Genomic DNA, 22,727 nt, shown 5'->3' on the forward strand with positions numbered 1-22,727 from the left:
CTACTACTACTACTACTACTACTACTACTACTACTATTTTTACTACTACTACTACTACTACTACTACTACTATTACTACTACTACTACTACTGACATAAAAGAATAATGTTGCAAAAAAAAAAAAAATTGGGAATCTTTAACATGCAGTGTGTGTGTGTGTGTGTGTGTGTGTGTGTGTGTGTGTTTGAGTATTAGCCAAGGCCTCTCCTAACACTGGAGCGACACCCTGAACCAGGCCGCCGCCTCAGCCGCCTCTGTCTCACCCTCACTCTCATCATAAGCTGACCAAAGCCGGGGCGAGAGGGAGGCACGGAGGGAGGGAAAGATAAGCGGGAGGGAAGGAGAGCGGGAGGGAAGGAAGGGGGAGAAGGAACAGGCAAGGGAGGGAGGGGTAACTGAGGTCTTTCCTTCCACACGCTAGGGCAATATAACCCTTATGAGCAAATCATTATTCCAATCATACTATTACAAGCAAATCCCATTATAGTGTAATATCGCCAGTAGCTACTTAGACATCGGGCAGTGTACCTCGCTTAATTGCATGCTTCCCTAGTCTCCCCTCCAGCCAGCCTATTATATCCCGAGCGATGCATATAAGCGGCGTGGGTGTGATTAATTCCTCCCACGTCTTTTATTAGACAACACCAGTATTGAGGGATGCGGTGTAATATCAGCGCCTCGAATAGAGAGGGACGGCGAGGAGCGGACATGCATTATTGGACATGGCCCTCCTCACCCAGGCGCGGTACGAGCGTGCCACTGCGCTGTCCTCCCTGCCAGGCGCACGATTCATTAGCGATATTATTTTATTATTTAGGTTATGAGGAGCCATTTCGCGGAGGTTGTTCTATGGCACTGCGGGAGGCGGGGAGAAAATTGTGTGGGATGAGACCGAGCGGCCGCAAGGGGAGGTGAGCGGGGAGGTGGGCTGGTTGGAGGGTGAAGTGGTGGGTGGGTGGGTCATTTTCTCCACGCAATAAGGGGCAGGAATGGCTCCGATTACACCTTGAGTGAGTGTGAGCCGGACGTCCACTCGTGTTCTCATTAAGTGGTGGTTGTGAGCCCAGGTATACAGGTAGAGGCAGGCCGGTATTGAGGATTCCACCGCAGGGAATTGGACGATTACCGCAATAACACCCGGATCTAAGGAACTCTTGGCTTAAGGGTCGGCTCGGATTGTAAGGTGTGGTGTTCCCGGTAGCCTTAAGACATCGAACCTAATTGATGATAGAGTCCATTGATGTCTTTGCGATGTCTTAATAAGGCGAAATTGAGAACGTTGAGAATTTCCACGCGTTTTCTATGGTTTTCATATCCTAAGACATTTAAAGACAACGTATTTTCAGTTAATGATATTCACTTGATGATGTTCTCGCTGTCTGACAAAATAATTAAGAACTTGTATCTTTCCTAAGTCTTTAATTCACAACAGAACACGTGCAAGTAATCAATGATGTTCCTTGATGACGTCCGCCATGAAGACTTAATAATTAAACACGGCATGAGTCGCATTTTTTTTGTACTTCCTCTGGTGTTTAATATCACAAAACACGTGTATTTTTATTTCTCTTACGCAAGCACTTACACTATTTCATTTCCTCTTTCCCAAAAGTACTTGAGAGTGTTATTTCACGTTGCCTTCAACTCGACGACCGACTATCGACCACCCGACCGCATTTGGGCACTGCAAGAGGGTGGCAAAGTGGGCAATGATAGACAGATAGAACCTCTCCTTATGAACTTTAATTATCCACTCTTTATTTTATTTTATTTTTTTTTTATTTCTACAATATCTCTCCCAAACCTAACTTTTACCTAACATCAACCATCCTTCTCTCCTCTCTATCTCTCCTTTCCCTAAACTTAACCTAATCTAATACAACCTAACATCAATTATCCTTCTCTCATTCCGAGACCTAATCTAACCTAACCTAACCCTAATTATCCTCTTCTTCCTTCATCTCTCATAGATCTATTCTAACTTAATCTAATCCAATCACTTATTCTTCTCTCTCTCTCTCTCTCTCTCTCTCTCTCTCTCTCTCTCTCTCTCTCTCTCTCTCTCTCTCTCTCTCTCTCTGAACTAATCTAACTTAACCTAACCTAACCTACCAATCCGCCTTTCCCTCCTCCTCTCCTTCTCTCCCACAGCCAACGCGAAGTCGAGAGCATCTTTCCTGCATCTGTGGTTATTCAGGAAGTTGTGTATGTGTCTAGGAAGAAATGCTGCCAAGTTGCGGGGAGAGGAATTCGACCACGGCTGCAATAAGAGTGTGGTTTATGAGGCATCTTGTCTGCTCGTAATATTGGAGGCATTTTATTAGGCGTCCCTCATGTCCACAATAACAAGGGAAGTTCATTACGTACGATCAGTGAGCGTAACACCGGGAGTCCCTTTAATGCACCAGCCAGGCATCGTTCCTCTGTCCTCGCTCGTTTTTCATCTGTTTTCGGTCAGCCAGTGGTCGCGGCCTTTCACTTGTCCCCCCCGCCCTTCCTCTTCCTCCTTCTTTTCTTCCTCTTCCTCCGTCTTCCATTCTCCTTCTCCCATTTAAAAGTCGATGCTGGAGGGAAACTTAAGATGGCTAATATGGGAGTTATTTACGAAGCGGCTCGGGCCCGTCAACGAAAAATTGTGGCCTTACGTAAGGCACTCGACACTTATTTGTCTCCTTTGCTCCCAGTGAAGGCTTCAGCGGCAGGGGGTTACTCTCCTCCTACTGCGTGTAACGACTCCAAATGACGTTACAGTGCCGAGAACTTCCCCGAAAAATAATCACTAGGCGTGTCCCAAATACATGTACGCGTCCACTGTTGTTCCCCGGCAAGTGGGTCTTAATTTCTCGGCTGACGAAGTATTTGGAACAGCCGCGACTGTCACCCTAATGAGCGTAAACAGGAAACTCCACCCTCGGCATTGAAGCTCAGCGGGAAAAGCGGTGCCCACGCAGTCCCCGCACCAATAACAATGTGAGGAAGCCGTCAGCAAGTCATGGCGACACACGCGCACAAAAAAACAATAACACTGACACCGGGATCTTGTTGATGGAAACACCTCCCTCCTAACCTAACCTAACTTAACAATGTGAGGACGCCGTCAGCAAGTCATGGCGACACGCGCGCACAAAAACACTAACACTAACATTGGGATCTTTGGAAGGAAGCACCACCCGTCTAACCTAACCTAACCTAACCTAACCCTAGCGACCCGACACGGACGAGAAATGCAACGTCCTTCCTACGGCGACTTTAAGAACAGCAAACCGTTCGTGAAATCCTTTGAAATGCAAATAGTCTACGTCTCTAAGGCTGTTCCACCCCTTCCTCCTCCTCCTGCTCCTCCTCCTACTCCTCCCGGTCCTTCCCTCAGCCCATCGCGAACAAAAGATCCTACAATGCAGCAATCACGAGCAGCTTCCCTAAACGCACTCGCCACAGGCACCGGTACAAACTACAACACTCTTAGCAACACTGAAGCCCCACAACACTTCGGAGCAACAAGAGGCCGAGGGCGTACTGTATCGATCAGCCCTCAAGCGTTGGGTGAGAATTCCGTCGGGTGGTTGAGCGAAGCGCCACTCCTCGCGGCTCCAATATAAGATCAATTGAGAGCTTGATTTGACGGCCAGGATCTCGCTTGACTTGATGGGATCTCTGTGATAAATATTGTCAGCGTCAGAACCCTTAATACAAAGGGAATTTACGTCTGTCTGGTGCGCGTGAAAGGTGCGTTTGTGTGTGTGTGTGTGTGTGTGTGTGTGTGTGTGTGTGTGTGTGTGTGGTGTGTGTGTGTGTGTGTGTGTGTGTGTGTTTATATCATGTGGCAGCTACTGACAGATGACACAAAGTATACTGCAATTCTTCACAAGTCCTCGCTAACTGTGTCACTCTAAATATACGATCTCCTCTTATAAAACATCTACTATTAACTGAAACCCCATTTACATACTTCTTAATGGAGGGAAATGACAACTCGCTGTCTGTGCTCCCTCACCCATCTCTCCCTCTCCCATCCCTCTCCCTCCAATATCAGCAGAGCTACCCGCTGGGACGCCGCCAAACAAGACCAGAAATAAACAATAAGAGTCTAATATTAAGCTTCTTGGGCTACTGTCAGAATCAGATCGGATTGCAGTAGCGTTCCATCCCATTTGTTTTTAGCCGCTCACCGCCGACTCTCACGCAAGATAGAACGATGTGGAGATGCTAGTCGCTAGATCGGTGAGATACCCAGCTATTGGATAGATGAAGGATAAACATGAACGTCGGATGTGATGGAACAGTCCAGATTATACGCCAGATACCGTGGTGTAGGTGAGGAGCGTGGCGGAGGGGAGAGGAGGTGAGGGAGGAGTGAAGCAGAAGTGAGGCTGGTTGCTTGGTGGTGATGGTGGTGGTGGTGATGATGGTGGTGGTGGTGGTGGTGATGGGGTGCGGCGTAACGTGTGAGGGAGCTTTAAGTGAGGGAGGAGAGGCGGTGAGAGAAATGTGGTGTTAGGAATGAAGCTGTGGCGCGGTGAGGGGTAAGTGGCGGAGAGCGGAGCCGTGGGTGTTGAGTAGATCGTGATGTCACCAAGCAGGACACGGCTGGGGACACTCAGGGACCCCCGCGTGGCGCCTCCGCGGAGAGTTTAGGACATTCCCGTGGGTGGACAGACGCTTCTTAGGGCACGACAGAGCGGTCCCAGTTGGCTGCCGAGGGCCTGGCGGGGGGCTTAACTACCCGTTACCACCGGTTTTCGAAGGCGCAGACGGCCGTCCTGGCGGGCCAAACGGCAATTTCGGCCCAAACCTGTACTTGGGCCCGAAATCAGGAACCCTCATGATGGTTCTGCCAAAATTTAAAAATGGGAAAAGTTCTGCCCCTGCCCCCCTCGCCCCCCACACACGGAATGGCCCCTCCTTCCTCTCGCGTGTAGCAAAACTGAAGTGTTTATTGATTGCCTCTTGTTTTCGTTTTTTACCTCTTCGCTTTTTTTGTGAGGATCCCGATGACACTACACGGCGGCGATAGGTGGGGGGACCGGAAAGCACAGACGCTGTAGGACTAATAACACGATACCAATCTGAATCCCACGGAGGGACGGAGATCTAACCAAGACCCAAGAGCGAGAACACAACACGTAATCCCCTAAAAACAGAACAAAAAGACCGGAATTCCAAAGGGCGCCGCTAATAACATGAGCATCGCCGGGTGGAATAAAGATGCCGGGATGATGAGGATGACGACGACTAAGGCACAATGAGAGAAAGAGGGGAAAGGGCGCCGCCAGGGAGACGTGTATATGGATGACAAGAGAAGCCGCCGGCCGCCCTCCCCTCGTCCTCCTTCCTGATATTGACATTTTTTCCAGTGAAGCGAATGGTCCAAATATCTGCCTTTTTACATGTGTGTCGGTAGCGCTGTGTTTCTCCCCCTCCTCTTCTCTCCCTCCTTTCCTCCTTCTCCCCCTCTCTCCTCTCTCCCTCTCTCTCTCTCTTTCTCCCTCTCTGCTCCAAAAACCCACCAAAACCCCCTTCACACGCACTCCGCTTCCCCCTTTTCCTTTCCTCTCTCTCTCATTTCCCCTCTTCGTGCGTTTTCTTCACACCACCGCCCTTTCCATCACCTATTCCTCTCTTACCCTCCCGCTCCTAGTGACCATTCCTTTATTGCAATTTCTTGAGCAGACTCGGGGTAGCCGAATAAGCGCTTGGTGCAGTTATTGGGGCAGGAAATGACCTCTAGATTGGAATTCCATCTGCGCGCTGCCGAGAAAGACAAGCGTTGGACCTTTTCAAAGATTCTAACCGTGGATTTCTGAGGAAGAGAGAGAGAGAGAGAGAGAGAGAGAGAGAGAGAGAGAGAGAGAGAGAGAGAGAGAGAGAGAGAGAGAGAGAGAGAGAGAGAGAGAGAGAGAACGTGATAAAAAAAAATATACATCTATCCAGGAATAAGAGGAGAAAAGTCATGAACGAGTGAGTGGTGTTGGAAAACAAGAAAATAAGAAAAAGGATCGGCGGGGTATAGTAAGTGAGGTGAGTTTTGGAAATTGAACGATTTACAGGGAAGAATCAGTGGCCATGTTGGGAAGGGAAAGGAGCGAAAAAGTAGGAGACAACGGAAAGTAAAGGAGGAAAAAGTGTGTTCAGAGAGAGAGAGAGAGAGAGAGAGAGAGAGAGAGAGAGAGAGAGAGAGAGAGAGAGAGAGAGAGAGAGAGAGAGAGAGAGAGAGAGAGGGTGGTAGGTGGCCGCGGGTCAGAACTTATGAAGGTAAATATTTTAAGGGGGTGTTGTTGTTGTTACTCGTCGTCTATGCCGTTGTCCTGCTTGCCTCTCTCTCTCTCTCTCTCTCTCTCTCTCTCTCTCTCTCTCTCTCTCTCTCTCTCTCTCTCTCTCTCTCTCTCTCTCTCTCTCTCTGCCAATCAATATATTCCTGTTATTAATGCAAAGCTGCCGTGAATCATTATGCAGCCACTTGTCACAAAGATCCCTGGCTGCCCAAAAGACCCATTATCGCCGCCTGGGTCGCTGTCAATCCCCGGAATATTCCTCCCGTCATCCTTAAAAGCTAAATGTTGTTTCGATTCAAAAACTGACCAAGCCCGGTATCAAAAATTTTACCCCGACTCGTAACTGATGCAAGACGTGGATCTCTGTCTCACCCTCACTCTCTCTCTCTCTCTCTCTCTCCTCTCTCTCTCTCTCTCTCTCTCTCTCCTCTCTCTCTCCTCTCTCTCTCTCCTCTCTCTCTCTCTCTGAAAGATTCCTACAAGTAATACCATTTAATACCGACGTTATTGTTATCAGCATCTCCTCCTACTGCTGCTGCTTCTCCTTCTGCTCCTTCTGCTGCGCCTCCTCCTCCTCCATGGTTCTCTAGTCTCAATCGGCAGCAGTGTCCCTCCCGCCCCAAGCTCCTCCCCACGGGTCATAACTCAGGTGTAAAGGCACTGTGATCTACCTTCATATACATATAGATTACACTCACACCTTAGGCTCCTGCTCCTCCTCCCCCCACCCCTCTCCACTACTCACTCCTCCCTATCCTCCTCCTCCTCCTACACCGCCAACCCTTCTCCCTTATTCCTCTTCACCTTGTTTCCTCTCCTCCTCCTCCTCCTCCTCCTCTTCCTCCTCTTCCTCCTCCTCTTGGTGATATACGTTTTCTCAACATTAGTTACATGAGTTTGTCTATTCGCTATCAATATTTTTTTCTCTTGTGTCTTAATATTTTCTTCCGAGATGCAAAATATTTTCTTTATTGACTGGTCCTCTTCTTTCTTCTGTTTAATTAAAGTTATCAATCAAAAAGATGACGTGTGGATTTAGTTCGTGATCTCATGAATCGCTTTAGTTGTCAGTTTCTATTTCATCGCATTCAGAAGGCTCAGGTTCTTTCTGCTGCCATGTTTTCTGCTGCCTCGCTCTTGTCTTTGTCGGGGCTCAAGGGCGGCTCGCGTCGTGCTGGCCGTTTCTTGTTACTGCTCGGTAATGTTTCGCCGACTCTCCTCATCGTTACTGTTGCTGCCGAGTCTCTATATCCTCCCGTTGCAGCGGAGTATTGTGAGTCTTCTGGCGGCGCCGCGTAGCTCTCCATTCCTTCGTCAGCAGAGGCGGGAGTGAGAGTGTCCCACTTCTGCTATTTATTTCCGAAGTAAGGTTCTTTCATTTCCGTGCTGCTGTATCAAGTTTCGAAGCGTTTTTGTCGTTCAGCGAAGATGATTTGCTGTCTCTCGCTCCCCACGTGAGCCTTTCAGAGCCTGAAGACGGAAATGGAAAGTCTTATTATGTAAAACTCTCGTTCTCGCGCGCCTACTGAGCTAGGGTCGCCACGCCCCCTGTATTTCCCGCGCCCCCACGAGAGGCGCTCCGGCCTCCTGCTTCACGGGATTATCGATCAGGTTATGCCAGGCTCCGGGATATATAAAAAATTCACTCAAAAGAAAGGACTTTCCTGTGTGGTTTAGGAACTTTGTGACGCTACCCCCGCCCCGTCCGCCTCCCCTGCATGGGATGGCCTCAACGGACGCCATTGCGCAGGCTTCCATCTCGGCGCGATGGAAAAACTCATTGGAAATTCCTCAGATATTAGTTGTCTTTAGCTTCCTTGCCCCGCCAGGCTATTGGAATCAATATTAAAAGTCGACCGTAACAGGAATGCGATTAAGTGCTGAAGATGGTGTTTAATATTGGAAGCTCAAAGGCCCTAAGCCACGCGCAAGTCCGAGGGCGATTTTAACCCTTAGTATATCTTCTCTTAAGGAGGAATGGCCCCTCATCGGCGGGGCGGACTATGCGAGGAATATCCCAGGCACCAAAGCCAATATAGAAGCATCAGAAGGTGGACAGGGAGCGGTATTGGATCCTACCTCTTTATTCGGAAGTCTCTCTCGGCCCAATATCAAACAGGGGCTATCGTTTCATCACCCCGCTGTCACTGCTATCCAGAAGATGCTGCAGGGGCGCCGAGGAGAGGGTAGAGACAGGGCACTGCTGACGGGGTGACGGAGCTCAAGCGTCCTCCCAAGTGTCACGAAGGGCGTGGAAGGGCGCGATGTGAGTTGTATAGCGAACTTTCGTGAGGTTATGGGATTATTGATTAATGTTATGGGAGGATGGTTATGTGTGTGTCCGTGTGTGTGTATGTGGCGGAGGGAGAGAAGGAAGAGTAAGAGAAACATGGAAGAGGAAGATGCAAAGCAGGAAGAGAAGGACAAAAGGAAGAGAGGACAAAAGAGACAGGAGATATGGAATGAAAAGCTGGTAATGTGGCAAATGAAGATGAAGGATATGTAAAGAGGATCTGGTGGCTGCTCCCGGCAAACAAATAACAAAACACTGTGTAAGGGAGGGATCGTCTGGACAACCAAACAACCACACTAACAAAAAATATAAAAAAAAAAGAGATCATAAATATAGGAAACAAGAAAGAAGATACAAATATACGAAGAAAATTATGTAAAAAATATGACAAACAAAAATATGAAGAGAAAACAAAACAAATATAAGAAAAAGAAAGACGAGGAGAATATAATAACAAACAAACAAAAAAAAAAAACATGAAAAACAACAAATTTATGACACAAAAAAAACACAAAAATATCAAACATACCAAACAAGAAACACACTTAAACACAATAAAGAAAAAAAAATCAGCCTAACTTAAATGTAAAAAAAAATAAATCAATAAAAAATACAAAAAAACACAATAATAAAGATAACTCACATCTTAAGAGAAAAAAAAAAAAAATCCCCAAAAAAACTCACAGGATCAGAAATGCGCAGCGCCGTGAACTGATTAAAGACGCGCATGACCACAGGACAGAGAAGTCTACTTAAGTCTTACCTGTAACCTGAGAGACGGGAGGCGCTTCTGTTTGGCGGGCACGGTAACATAAAACGGTGAAAATATCTAACCTTGATTACAGATCGTATCAAACGCCCTGGGTGGCCGACCATTGTTGTGGGAGAGAGAGGAGCGGTGAAATATGAGGGGGTTATTTTTTGCTCTTTTTTTTTCCTCTCTCTCTCTCTCTCTCTCTCTCTCTCCTCTCTCTCTCTCTCTCTCTCTCTCTCTCTCTCTCTCTCTCTCGTCTCTCTCTCTCTCTCTCTCTCTCTCTCTCTCTCTCTCCTCTCTCTCTCTCTACTTGAAGTGGGAACGAAGATCAGGTCGTGAAACCTACCAAGTTCATCTCTAAAATCCAAAGAAATACATACCTGAGGAGTGGCGTTACAGGTGTGTGTGTGTGTGTGTGTGTGTGTGTGTGTGTGTGTGTGTGTGTGTGTGTGTGTGTGTGTGTGTGTGTGTGTGTGTGTGTGTGTGTGTGTGTGTGTGTGTGTGTGTGTGTGTGTGTGTGTGTGGGTGTGTGTGTGTGTGTGTGTGTGTGTAGCGCTCAACACCGTGGGAACTCTCATAAAACACTAGCCTCTTGTTTTCCTCACCCACCAAAACATGCAATTTCCCTCTCTCTCTCATCTCTCTCGTCTCTCTCTCTCTCTCTCTCTCACTCGCTCTCTCATCTCTCTCTCTCTCTCTCTCTCTCTCTCTGCTTTTCTCTCTAATTTAAGAATACATGATGGCTCCACATTAATCATTCTCTGCACTCACATCCACATCCACTGTCCACTCATCGCCTCACATCCACTTATCCTTGACATCCTTCCCGTCCCTCACCTTGCCACAGCTCACTCCACGCTTACTCATCCACTCTCACCCACATCTGCCCTTACTCCACCCAGTCCCTCATCCTTCACTCCCACCTCTCACAGCCTCACACTCCTAATCCACAGCCGCAGCCTCTCACAATATTAAGGACAATGTTTCGAGTTGTTAGTCCATTTTATTACCCCATGAATTTGCTATCAATTGTGATATGCTGGAGTTCTCGGTCTTTTTTCCTCTCCCTCTGTACATTAGGCGCGTTGGTTAAGGTGCTTCAATTAAGATAAAGGTACAAATATGTGCTGAGTTTCATGTCTGAGGTACATGTACGAGCACCACGTCTTGCTTATATAGAGAAGCTAATCTTGTGGTGCGGTACTGATGCGTATAGTGTGTGTGTATCATGTGTGAAGCTGCGAGGACGTACACACACACATACACCGGACACTACACATACAGCACACTCACACATACACCTGCGACTCTCACATAAAGTATACACACACACACACACATAAACGTACATACACACACATAGCACTGACATTCACACATATATTGATACAACTTCACCTGGCACCTGCAACTCTCACATAAAGTATACCTGCGGCCACCTGTCTGTCCGGGTCCACCTGCCGCCCACCTGGCTGGCTGAGCGGGACTGGTGCACCGTCGCCGCCACCTTTGCCATGTAATAGAGCGAGAATTTAGTAGTGTGTGTGTGTGTCTGACGAACGTAATATCCAGGGTCCGGGAGTGGCGTGACAGCTGCTGGGATACGGCTCAGAAATATCCCTTTAATCTTTGTTTTCATTATGGCTCACGTTTCTCCATTCCCACACAGGTAAGCGTGCTGGCCGGGCGGCGGAAACACTGGAGGAGGGAGAGAGGGAGAGCGGAGGGAGGACAAAAGTGGACTTGGGTGTTGCCTGCGCTACCTGTGAGTAATGGTCCTCCTACCTGCTAATATGGGGTTACCTGACGCGCCTCCCCCAGGATATTCCTCGGAGGGGATTCTGGGGCGCGTGAGTCTGCTCTTTCCACCTCCGTCAGGCGGCGCGCAGGCAGCGGCGGCTCAGGGCGAGGTCAGAGTGTTGTGGATAGGATTTCCCCCCACAAAAGTCTCATCAAGTCAGCCATGAAAGGGTAACCTGATCCCTACGTATTGTTTTGTTTCCTTCCTGTCACAAAAAAAGGCACCAACAACAACAGCAGCACTCCTGTTTTCCCCCCGACTTTTTTTCTTTTTCTTCCTTTTTTTCGGTTTTCCTCATTCCCCCGCATTGTCGGAGGGCGGCCGTGCCTCCTGCAGCCAGCCGGATTAGGTTTTTGTAGCGCAGCCCGGCAAACATTAGGTAATTGAAGGGCAGATCTTTATCTTAATTAATCTTTGCACAGTAAATAACACCCGCGAGTGTAATGCCCTCAAGAGAAGGGAGGTAGATTAATGTTATATAAAATTCAATAACATCACCCAACGTTACCTCGACCTCTACCTCCAAGCTTTGAGACCACACGGGGCTCCGATACCCTGGGGCGCGTGGCGGGGCTCGGGTACACGGCCCCACGCCCCCCGGCCCCGCCCTCACAGCCCGCCGCCTACCGGGAACTCCACCGGTCTAATTATCGAGGTCGACCGGACTGACGAAACTCATACGGCTTTTGATTAAGTCGAGTATTGTTCGCGCTAGAAACATGTCGGGCCAGATTATGTGCGCGGCGACAAGACGGTCCTCGGCGCGGGCGGAGCCTTGGGTTGACTTTCCCGTAGCCCAGGCGGGAGTGTCGACCTTGGGGCAGGGCGGCGCGGGGCAGGGCGGGGCGGGGCTGGCCTGCTGGCTTCTGGAGAGGCCTTTGTGATTAATGCTGTTAATTTTATATGAGCTGGTCATTGTGAAGCTGTTTTAGATTGAAAAAAAAAAACATAACAATTCGTGATTGGTAATTAATTTTCGTATATAATAAGTTTGATATAATTAAAAGCTGCGAGGGCTTGGCGCCTGTAGTACGGGCTTACGCTGTGATTAATTTATATTTATTGTAGCTGTACAAAAATGCGCATAATTGTTTTATTATATTGACATAGTTTGTTCTACACTCAAGTTTAATCGAGTTGCACACGTGGTTTATTTGACATTTGTCTACAAACTGTGTGACCTACAATTATCAAAACATTTATTCCGTTTTATTTTGACCAGGAAGGCAAAATATTCTCTTATTGGATCCAGCCTTCGTTCATTCGTTCGTTCGTGAGAGAGAGAGAGAGAGAGAGAGAGAGAGAGAGAGAGAGAGAGAGAGAGAGAGAGAGAGAGAGAGAGAGAGAGAGAGAGACGTAGGTGACGACGACCAATAGGCAGCGTCTGTATACATCTAACAGACGCAGAGAGGGCGGGGCTAACTGACTTAAAAGCTCAGCAACCAATCAATCTGAATTACTTTTGTGACGCGCCGACAACATCCAGTGATATTTCATTCTCACCATGAGGCAATTACCGTGTGTGTGTGTGTGTGTGTGTGTGTGTGTGAGAGAGAGAGAGAGGAGGGAGGGGGATAGGAGGCGACCAGCGATTGAGCACAAAAGAACAAAAAATATTAAAAAAGAGAACATGAGGGTAACGAGTATGGTCTTGAAAAACACCAGCCTCATACTGCACCCTAATCCTGCTTCAACATCTACCCAATCACGAGGAGGCACCGTAAGCGGCTCTCGGCGTGCCATAGACTCACCGTAACTCTGGCCCCCAATCACCACACCAATCAGAACTAGTCAGTGTACAAGGGGGGGACTGCGGTATCTCGTGGATCAAGAATGAGCCGGTGGAGCCAATACATCAGCCCAATACAGAGACGGTGGGGATGGTTGGTGCTCGTATGATCACCAGAACTCAATATCCAATCAGACTCGACGTATGATTGGTTGTTAAGGAAAGGATTTGCTATGCTTCTCTGTTCAATAGCCAATTAACTAAGTGAGCGTATTGGCGAGGTCTGCCCGCCTCTGCCTGCTGCCTCTGCCTCTGCCTCCTCCCCGCCGCCCTCGTCTCCCGCCCCTGATGCTGAGGCAGAGGGAAAGGCGAGGTGAAAGGGTGGATGAATAGCAACTGCACTGCACGTCAAGCTCCGCCGCAAAGTTGCAATTAAAAGCCTACACAAGGATGGTTTCCGTAGAGAGGCAAGATGAGTGGCAAGAGAGAGAAAATATGAGGAAATAAAACTACTGCTATAAAATCTCTTTAATTACAGGCCTGAACCGTGAAGTCCCCATTAAAAGCCTGCACAAGGATGGTTTGTGTAGGTAGGTCTCTGAGGCAAGATTACCAGGAGGAAGGAACAGATTGAAAGATTAACTTAAAAGCGACGGAACAATCGGATTAAATGGCACATTGATAACATGGAAAACGAAAGACACAAAAAATGACAATAAAACACTGACAGACATAAATGTTGTTTCTGTAGAAGTAAAATAGAAAGAAAAAAGAAAGCAAGTAAAGAAAAGGTTAACAAAAGTGTCCTTTCCGTATGATGAAGAATCGAAATAAAGAGAACGACAGGAGACAATGCATGCAAATACTGAACAAAAATGATTCCTTGGAGATTAAAAACTAAAAATAAATAAAAACAACATTGCTAGGCCTAAGCGACATGGCGTCCGGCCCTGCGTCACTCAAGCTCAAACGGTGAACAAATACAATTAATGAATGCATGAATGGAATGTCTCTGATTACTTTTGGCGTTTCAGTATTTGTTATCCATTTAGAAGTTAATTATGTTGTCGTCAAACATGGCGGTGTACAAACAGGCCTTCATGTTTCCCCGTGTTTGTGGTACTAATATGCCAGATGACCCGAGTATCGAGCCTACACACACACGCGCACACACCTACACACACACACACACACACACACACACACACACACACACACACACACACACACACACACTCCAGTCTATTTATTCATTACTGTCAAATATTCCCTAGCCTCTATAACGGAAATATAAGTAGGTTATTATATATTTTTTTCTAATCATATCAGTGTCTTTTCCGAGTCCTCGATTACATATTTCTCCTCCATGCTCTCTCTCTCTCTCTCTCTCTCTCTCTCTCTCTCTCTCTCTCTCTCTCTCTCTCTCTCTCTCTCTCTCTCTCTTCTTTCACGCCTGCCTTCTGCTTCTCCATCTGCTTCATTCCCTCTCCTTCTCCCTCCTTTACTCCCCTCTTTGCCTCCATTCTCTCTATTCCCTTCTCCCCTCTTCTCTCTCCCTCTCCCTTCTCTCTCCCTCCCCTCCCTCACCCCCTCGGAGACTCAGTGTCCTGTGTTAATGAAGTGGTGAAATACCAATAATAAACAATCCCTAACCCGCAGCCGCTCCTCCTCCTCCTCCTCCTCCTCCTCCTCCTCCTCCTCCTCCTCCTACTTCCCTCAACCCTCCTTCATGTCCCTCCCAGCCTTTCTCTTCCCTAACTCCTCCCCTCCTTTCCTTCACCCCCTTTCCCCCCCTCCCTCCTCCTCCTCCTCCTCCTCCTCTCCTCCTCCTCCTCCTCCTCCTCCTCCTCCTCTTCCTTCTCTTCCTTCTCCTGGGGTCCCACTTCAACCCCCACTTCCCTCCCTCCCTTACTTGCTTCTCATTTCCTCTCCTGCTCCCTCCCTGCATCCCTCCCTCCCCGTCCTCCTCCACTCACTCCCTCGCTCTCTCTTTCTCAGTCTTCCTCTTTCGCTCTTTCCCTTGTACTTCTGGAGAGCTTTCCCCCAACAGAAAGGCATAAAAGAAGGAGAAACTGCATAGGAAACAGAGAACCCGAGAACCATCACCCCTCTTCCTCCTCCTGCTGCTGCTTTTCTCCAACCCTCCCTTCCTTCCTTCTCTCCCTCTCTCTCTCTCTCCGCCGGGAGGGTTACGGCAAGCCCTTAGGTCTCCTGCTAATATATCGCAATGGCTTGCATACCTACCCACGAGATGTTTCAGGAATGTAATATTAGCTCTCGACTTGATCGTAGTGCAGCTCGCTGATATTAGGGTAGCGTCCATCAGGCCGTGTTGAGTTTAATAAAGCCCCCCCACAGCCAGCTCACTGTCCACTACCGCCACGATATTAAACTTGCAATATTAAGCGGGTGTATTACCTTCTCTGCCCCCTTGCTCCCTCCCTCCCTCTCTCTCCCTCTCTCTCTCTCTCTCTCTCTCTCTCCCTCCCTCCCTCTCTCGCTCTCTCCTACTGCGGCTCCTCCTCCTCCTCCTCCTCTTCTTCCTCCTTCCGAGTCCGACTCCTCCACCACCTCCATCTCCTATTTCTCATACTTCTCTCTCTTCCTCCTCCTATTCCTCCTGCTCTTTCTACTCCTCTACTTCTCCACCATCTCCTATTCCTCCCTCCTCAACGTTCTACAACTATTACACTTCCTTTATCTCCTCCTCCTCCTCCTCCTCCTCCTCCTCCTCCTCCTCCTCCTCCTCCCACTACTACTACTACTACCACTACTACTACTACTACTAATACTACTACAGCTCGTCTTCCTGCTTATGTTTATCCTTCTTTGTGAACAGTATAAACAAAAGAACAGGATGATAAATTAAAAGGAGTAAATAATGCAAATGAGGCACAGCAATGTAATGTCAAGGGAATCAGTTCAACTTTGTAATATGTATTTTTAGAAGATCAAAGCATGGGAAAGAAAAAGAAATAAATAGAAAGGAATTATGTAGTAATAAATAGTGACTGAGTACCAGAAATTTAAAAAACTATTGTGTGTTAAAGAAAGAAAGAAAAAGGAGAGAGAAAAAAAAAAGAAAGTATTATGAAGATCTGAACGTTGCTTGTGAATTACTTGACTGTTTCTAAATATTTCGTTCCTTTTCTTAATAATGAACCGACGGTACACTTTTTTTGTTTCCTTTTCTTTCTCTCTAATTCTCTCTCCTCGTCACACTTCATTGCGTTCACCACGAGTGCCTTGCGTTGCTCAGTACTCCTTCTCTTACTAATTATAGAAAACTGATCATCACAAAGCAAACATTAAGCTTATTATACTTACATTTGCATACGAACACCCACCCTCACCCTCACACACACACACACACACACACACACACACACACACACACACACACAGTAAGATCCGTGACACGCCTCGCTGCCTCACAATCATGTACACAAGCTTATTTATGTATGTGCGTTGTAGTAGAACCGCTGGGAACTTTCTCCCTTCCAAAGAATGACGCCTACACACACACACACACACACACACACACACACACACACACACACACACACACACACACACACACACACACCGTTAGTCTTACCTTCACATTACCTTCAAGAGACGAGAAAGGTAAATCTTAATGCGAATTTTACTGTAAACTTTCCAATTCGATTTGTTTTTTACCTTCACCTCAAATTTAAAGACAAGTTTTAGCAGGAAATTATCAAGAAACCTTCCTTTTTTTTTTCCCATTTACTCCACAATCAAGGATAATTATGAGTTTCTGAATGAGTATTGGAATTTTCTACTCGTCTCTTCAGGGAGTGGGTTGTCTAATAGGAGCCTTACTTAGCCTTTACTGAATGCCAAAGGGTCCGCGTCTTCAGCAGTTTTCTCAGTAAATTTTAATCCGTTCATTTATCAAAGAGTCCAAAAAGATTCTGTCAGACTTTCTAGATAGCAACAGCGGTCATTTCTCATTTTCCTTTGTTATTTAGGGTGGTTGAGAGAGAGAGAGAGAGAGAGGAGAGAGAGAGAGGAGAGAGAGAGAGAGAAGAGGAGAGAGAGAGGAGAGAGAGAGAGAGAGAGACCCAATCAGTCCTACGTAATAAAAAATAAAGTCAATAATTATCCTGTAACAAGTAAACAATACGTGCGAGAGAGAGAGAGAGAGAGAGAGAGAGAGAGAGAGAGAGAGAGAGAGAGAGAGAGAGAGAGAGAGAGAGAGAGAGAGAGAGAGAGAGAGAGAGAGAGAGAGAGGTCTTGGCGGTGTGTCGTCGAGAGGAAAATAAGAAGAAAATAAGAGGGACGCAGGATATTGAAGCGCTTACCAATAATATAAACAATTTCCTCCACGGGCCTCCTTCGCCCTGCCCACGTCGCCGCCCGGGAGGAGCCTCGAGGTCCTTACGGGAGACTCTTCCAGGGAGACACACGGGGCCGCAAATATTGACCCGTGTCGGCCCTATCATTAATACCATAGCTACCCCCTAAAATGACCTATAAAACAGAAATTGAACTATTGTAAATAAGGTTCCCGCTCTTGTCCAATAAAAGAGGCATTGTGTGAGGCGTAGGCTTGGGAGAGGGAGAGGGTGAGAGGGGAGAGGGATGGAGGGAGAGGAGTGATATTGAGCACGGGCTGGCGGGCTGTGGTGGACGCTCGGACCCCAACAGTGAATGCTGCTGCCAATATGAGAGCGCTCAGAGGAGGGGCGCCAAGCCTTACCCTCGCTCTCTCCCCTCTTGGATCCCTTACTCTCTCACTCACTCTCCCTCCGAGTAAGAGCCGTGGGGTTCTGTTTCTTCAAGGCAACGGACACGAGTCAGTAGCGCTTAATTAATGAATAGCAAGTTTTTATGAGTGATCTGCAGGAAGATTTAGTTTCTATGTTTTTTATCCTTCACTCTCGCCCTTATAAAAAAAAAACGCTGGTGTCTGTTTCCCTACGTCAACACGGACAGGACTCAGTAACACTTAATTAATGAATATCGTCTTCGCATGATTTAAAGGAGGTTACATTTCCTTCCTTACTTCCTGATTGTTTGGGATCTTCATTTCCCGTCGGGCTCTTGAAGTGAACACATGCAGGAATCTCTACACCCGCTAAATGAATCAAGTTTGAACAGATGGTCTAAAAGGAGGAGGCTGCGTTTCGTCCGTTCTTCCTTACCCTCTCTCTCTCTCTCTCTCTCTCTCTCTCTCTCTCTCTCTCTCTCTCTCTCTCTCTCTCTCTCTCTCTCTCTCTCTCTCTCTCTGGTGTCTATTTATTCATCACAGCACAGACACAAGTACCCGCTACCACATAATGAAGTTCTAACTCGTGTATTTTCAAGGAGGCTGCGTTCATCCTACTTTTTTAATCCCTCACTCTGTCATCTTCTTTCCTCCTTTCGTGGGTTGCTATTTATTTAAGTCAACAGAACACAGACACGAATACTCATCACACTAATGAATCGAGTTCTAGCTCATTCTAGAAGGAGGCAGCGTTTGGTTCATCCCTTCCTAGTTTTTTAATCCTCACTGTATCACCCTCTCTCTCCCTGCTGTCACCCTCCCTCTCCTTTCTGCTTATCCAAGTCAACAACACAGACACCAGCACCTCACCACGTAATGAATCAAGTTCTAACTCACGGTCTAGGAGGAGGCGGCGTTTGGTTCATCCCTTCTCGCCGAAACTCAAACCACCTCCCGCGGCGGAAAATAATAAAACCTTTCCCGTTCGTAGTATACTCTCCGAAAATCGCGGCGAGAACCTGGATGAGGAATTCGTAGTGGATGTTTAATAATGCTTACCCCGTGGAGAGCTCAGATATGAGGAACTAATCTCCTTATTTCCTACTGTGAGGGGGCCACAAGGGAGAGGATTGAGCGAGGTGGAGTCTGGCGGAGGAGTAAGTTATGAGGAAGGTGGGATAAACACTTTGCTACTCCCAGATTACAGCAGAGAAAGGCGCCCTTGTATTGCTATGGCTGGCGGAGGGATCAGACCGAGAGGTGATGAGAGAAGGAAATTAGGTCTTAGGGGAGGTAGTGGCCGAGTTTATGGGGGGCGGAGGATCAGGGAGGGGAAGATGGAAAGGCTGAGGGAGGCACGAGTATACACACTGAACGAAAAGCGAAGGGAGATGAAAAACGAAGATAAAAGAGCGAAATGAGATAACAAGAACATGCAGCTGATGGACGGAGGCGGGGAAGGGGGGAGGGGGAGGAGCAACTTTTTTCCCAAGCAATCTGGAAGCAAAGTATTATGATATTGCGTGGTATTTACGGCGTAATGCCTGAAAACCTGCTCCGGAATATCAGTAAATACTGTTTAGGGGAGAGATACAACCCTGGGCGATGTGGAGCTGCAGCCGCGGAATGAGAAATCTTATACATGCCATAATTAGTTAGCTTTTCTTACGCCCACACTGGTTATGAAGTGGGAATTAAGAGCGCGGAGCAGTCCCGGAGCAGTGCGCACCTTAACAGATCTAAAATTGATGTGTATGCCCTATGACACGCTCGTCTTAACTCCTTCACTACCACGGCGTTGAGTTTGTTTAATTCTGCGTCAATAGAGGATTTTATGAAGCTATCGATGGCATGTCTTGTACTGGAGGAGTTAAAAATCATCTGTTTTATCCACCCCATTATATCTATATTGACTCTCCTGACCAACTGGTGATCGCATAAGTTTGGAAGTTGATGGTATTAGTGAACGGGATAACAGCTCTAAGAATGAGGCTTATGTTGTGTTGAAGAGCTGCGCAGACTGGGAATAAAATGGATTTTTAAAACTAGAAATTAAGGTGATGTGTTGAAGCGTAGCGCAGATTTGATACAATGCACATCTTAACTATAAAAAAAAGTAGATCAATATTGTGTAAAAGCGCAAAATGGGAACCGTGCGCATTTATAGGATCTAAAAGAAAGGCAAATGGTACAACAGCGCAGATTTAACACTTGCACAAATTATGAACTACAAAAACTAACAATGAGACATGCTGGGTGGTGCGCTTTCTGGGAACGTTAGTGATAAGTTGGAAGCCCAGCGCAGGTTAGGTAAGAGCGCAGCGCAATGTAAGGAAAGGAGTTGAGTATCACATTTCTCAAGCTTCAAGGAGACGAAAACTTAAACCGCAGACAAAAATGACGCAAGATAACAACAAGGTGTACACGCCAGGTAACCCATACCTGACCCGTTTGGACCCTGCACTAAAAAAAAAAAAAAATTGAAAAAAAAATGAAAAAAAGGTGAATGAAATATAAAACCTCACAACACGTCTCGTTCACTTCACGACTACTCCCACCGCACGATTTCTCTTTATACATATTTCCTTTCACACTTTTTTCCCCTCCCTCTCACTGCCTTTCACATGGTGGCGTAGAGTGTCGCTATGTGTCAAGGTGTGTTTGAGGACTCTGTTGTGCCGCGGGGGCTCAATGTGTCCTTCCCGCCGTCCCCTCCTGAATAATCTTCTTAAAGGCCGGGCCTAAATTTAATCCACAACAGCCAGCTATTCACACACGAGACTCCGGCGCGTCAGACCATAAGACACTGCGCCAAAAACCCGCTGGACTTTCAACACCTGAGAACCGAGAACCTATCTCCTCCTCTGCCTCTTCCTTCTCCTTCCCTTCCTCATCCTCCTCTTCCTTTCTATCACCTCCATTCCTTCGTCTTAGTCCTTTTCCTTCGCCTTTCTTTCCTCGTACTCCTGACCTCCCTATCCTTTATATTCTCTTCTTCCTCCCTTTCCTTCTCTTCCTCCCGAAATCGCCCTCGTCCCTGCCCTCCTCCCTGTCCTCCTCTTCCTTCCGACCATCGCCTCATCTTCCTCGTCCCGTAAAGCCCTTTCCTCCTCTTCCTTCTTAACTCCACCTCTTCCTCGTCTTTATGTCCCTTTCCTCCTCCTCTTCTTCCTGCGCCTCCTCACTCCAAGACACAGAAGCTAAACGGTGCACTATAAATATAACTAGCCTCTGAGTCAGCGTGTGAAGCCTCTTACAAACCTAAGCGTCGGTGCTCCACAAGGCTTCGACGGCAGAACTCTTCGAAATATCATCCGTGAGCCAAGAGCCGGGGACTTTTTCACAGTGGCGCCTCGCTGCCGTGGCTCCTAAGACGATATACGGATCTGGACGGCTCGAATCCCTTTTTACTTAGCGATTACAGCTTCTGATTTCATGTAGTTCCTATTAATGGGTGGCTACGGAAGGTTGGATTACGTGGAGGTTAAAACACAGAGGGGAGGGAGGGAAGAGAGGGAGGGCACTTGATACTTTTAAAAACGAAATGGTCTGTGCGGCTTTAGCTCAGAGTCCGGTGAAGGGAGTGAGGGAGAGAGTGAGGGTGGTGGGGAGATGGAGTTTTTGGGAGGGTGAGGGACACGTGAGGGGCAGGGAAAGGGATGCAAGGAGGGTGCGAGAGTGAGAAAGGGACTGAGAAACAAATATTCGGCCTGTAATCGATCAGTATATGGAGGAGAGAAAGAGAGGCAGATGACATGGTGTAAGCCGTAATCAAAGCACAAGTCGGGAAGAAAAGAGGGAGAGAGTGAGAGAAACGGAGAAAGAGTGACGAATACAGAGGCACAGAAGAACAAGAGGTATAGCCCATGATACCAAAACCTAACCTGTATTTAATTAAGGACAAATATCAGGGACAGCAAGAGACAAAGAGGGGGAAAGAGATTACGAGAGAGGAAAAGAATGATAAATACGGCAGCACAGGGGAGGACAAGAAGTAAATAAACCCCATAACACGGGAGCACAAGCTGTATTTAGTTGAGGCCTCCAGCAGCATCAAGACATTCTAGTAAAGCCATTGGAAGCGCGAGCGGCTGTGCACTGCCAACCATCAACAGTCGGGGCAACGAGGCAACAGGAGCGGTAGCAATAACAGCATTAACAGCAGAGGCAAAAGCAACATTAACAGCGCCAGCCGCATATTAATAAAGGGGCATTAAGGGTGTAGAAGGCGGCGCAGAGGTGGCCGACGCTCCGAGGACTCTCCCTCCAACCCGGCAATAAACTGCACGGAAGGCAATCGACCGACTCTGGGGGAAGATTTGCAATAATATCCGGCTCCCGTCATGTTGTGTGTGCGGCCTGCGACAGAGCTTGCAACAGAGTGTGCAATATTAGACACGAATCTCTCCCGGCCCCTCTCCTCCTCCTCCTCCTCCTCCTCTCCCCTCACTTCTCTCTCTCTCCTCTCTCTCTCTCTCTCTCTCTCTCTCTCTCTCTCTCTCTCTCTCTCTCTCTCTCTCTCTCTCTCTGCGCCTTCCTACCCCACCCCCACTCAGATGTCTCGCTCGCCTGCCTTTCTCTCTCTCTCTCTCTCTCTCTCTCTCTCTCTCTCTCTCTCTCTCTCTCTCTCTCTCTCTCTCTCTCTCTCTCTTGTAATTGTGGGGAAAAACCTAATATATAAGGCATAAATAACCAGACTTGTTGTTCTTTTTATAACGCTGTTCATTTCTTTCTGGTCCTTGTTTTGTACATTTAATTTGCTTCCTTCACTAAATATATTTGGCGTGTGATGCTGTGTGTGTGTGTGTGTGTGTGTGTGTGTGTGTGTGTGTGTGTGTGTGTGTGTGTGTGTGTGTGTGTGTGTGTGTGTGTGTGAGAGCTGATGATAGGACGCCAGACTATCCTATCGAATTCCTTCCTCTCATTTTTTTTGCTTTCCTTTAGTTTTCATCTCAACCCAACTTTCCTTTCTCCTCCCTGTCTGTCTGTCTCCCTCCCTTCCTCTCTCACGCCTCTCCACCCACTCTCCCACACCCTCCCTCTCCCACTCGCTCTCACCACCTGCACCAACGGCAATCTGTTCTCCTAGGCAATGCTTCCCACAAAAACTCATACAAGGGGGTAACCTAAACATATAAATTT

At 47.5% G+C, this 22,727-nt stretch overlaps 1 long non-coding RNA gene across 1 annotated transcript in view; it reads left to right on the top strand.

Moving 5' to 3' along the window:
• LOC135090607 (uncharacterized) overlaps window positions 1-12,110 on the top strand; it is a 91,301-nt gene extending 79,191 nt beyond the window's left edge. Inside the window, exon 2 of the long non-coding RNA XR_010262058.1 lies at window positions 10,990-12,110. This is a non-coding gene — a long non-coding RNA (uncharacterized LOC135090607). The remainder of the gene's footprint in view (window positions 1-10,989) is intronic.
• The last annotated feature ends 10,617 nt before the right edge of the window (window positions 12,111-22,727 follow it).

This window comes from Scylla paramamosain, chromosome 35, assembly GCF_035594125.1.
Source record: "Scylla paramamosain isolate STU-SP2022 chromosome 35, ASM3559412v1, whole genome shotgun sequence".
Lineage (NCBI taxonomy): Eukaryota > Metazoa > Arthropoda > Malacostraca > Decapoda > Portunidae > Scylla > Scylla paramamosain.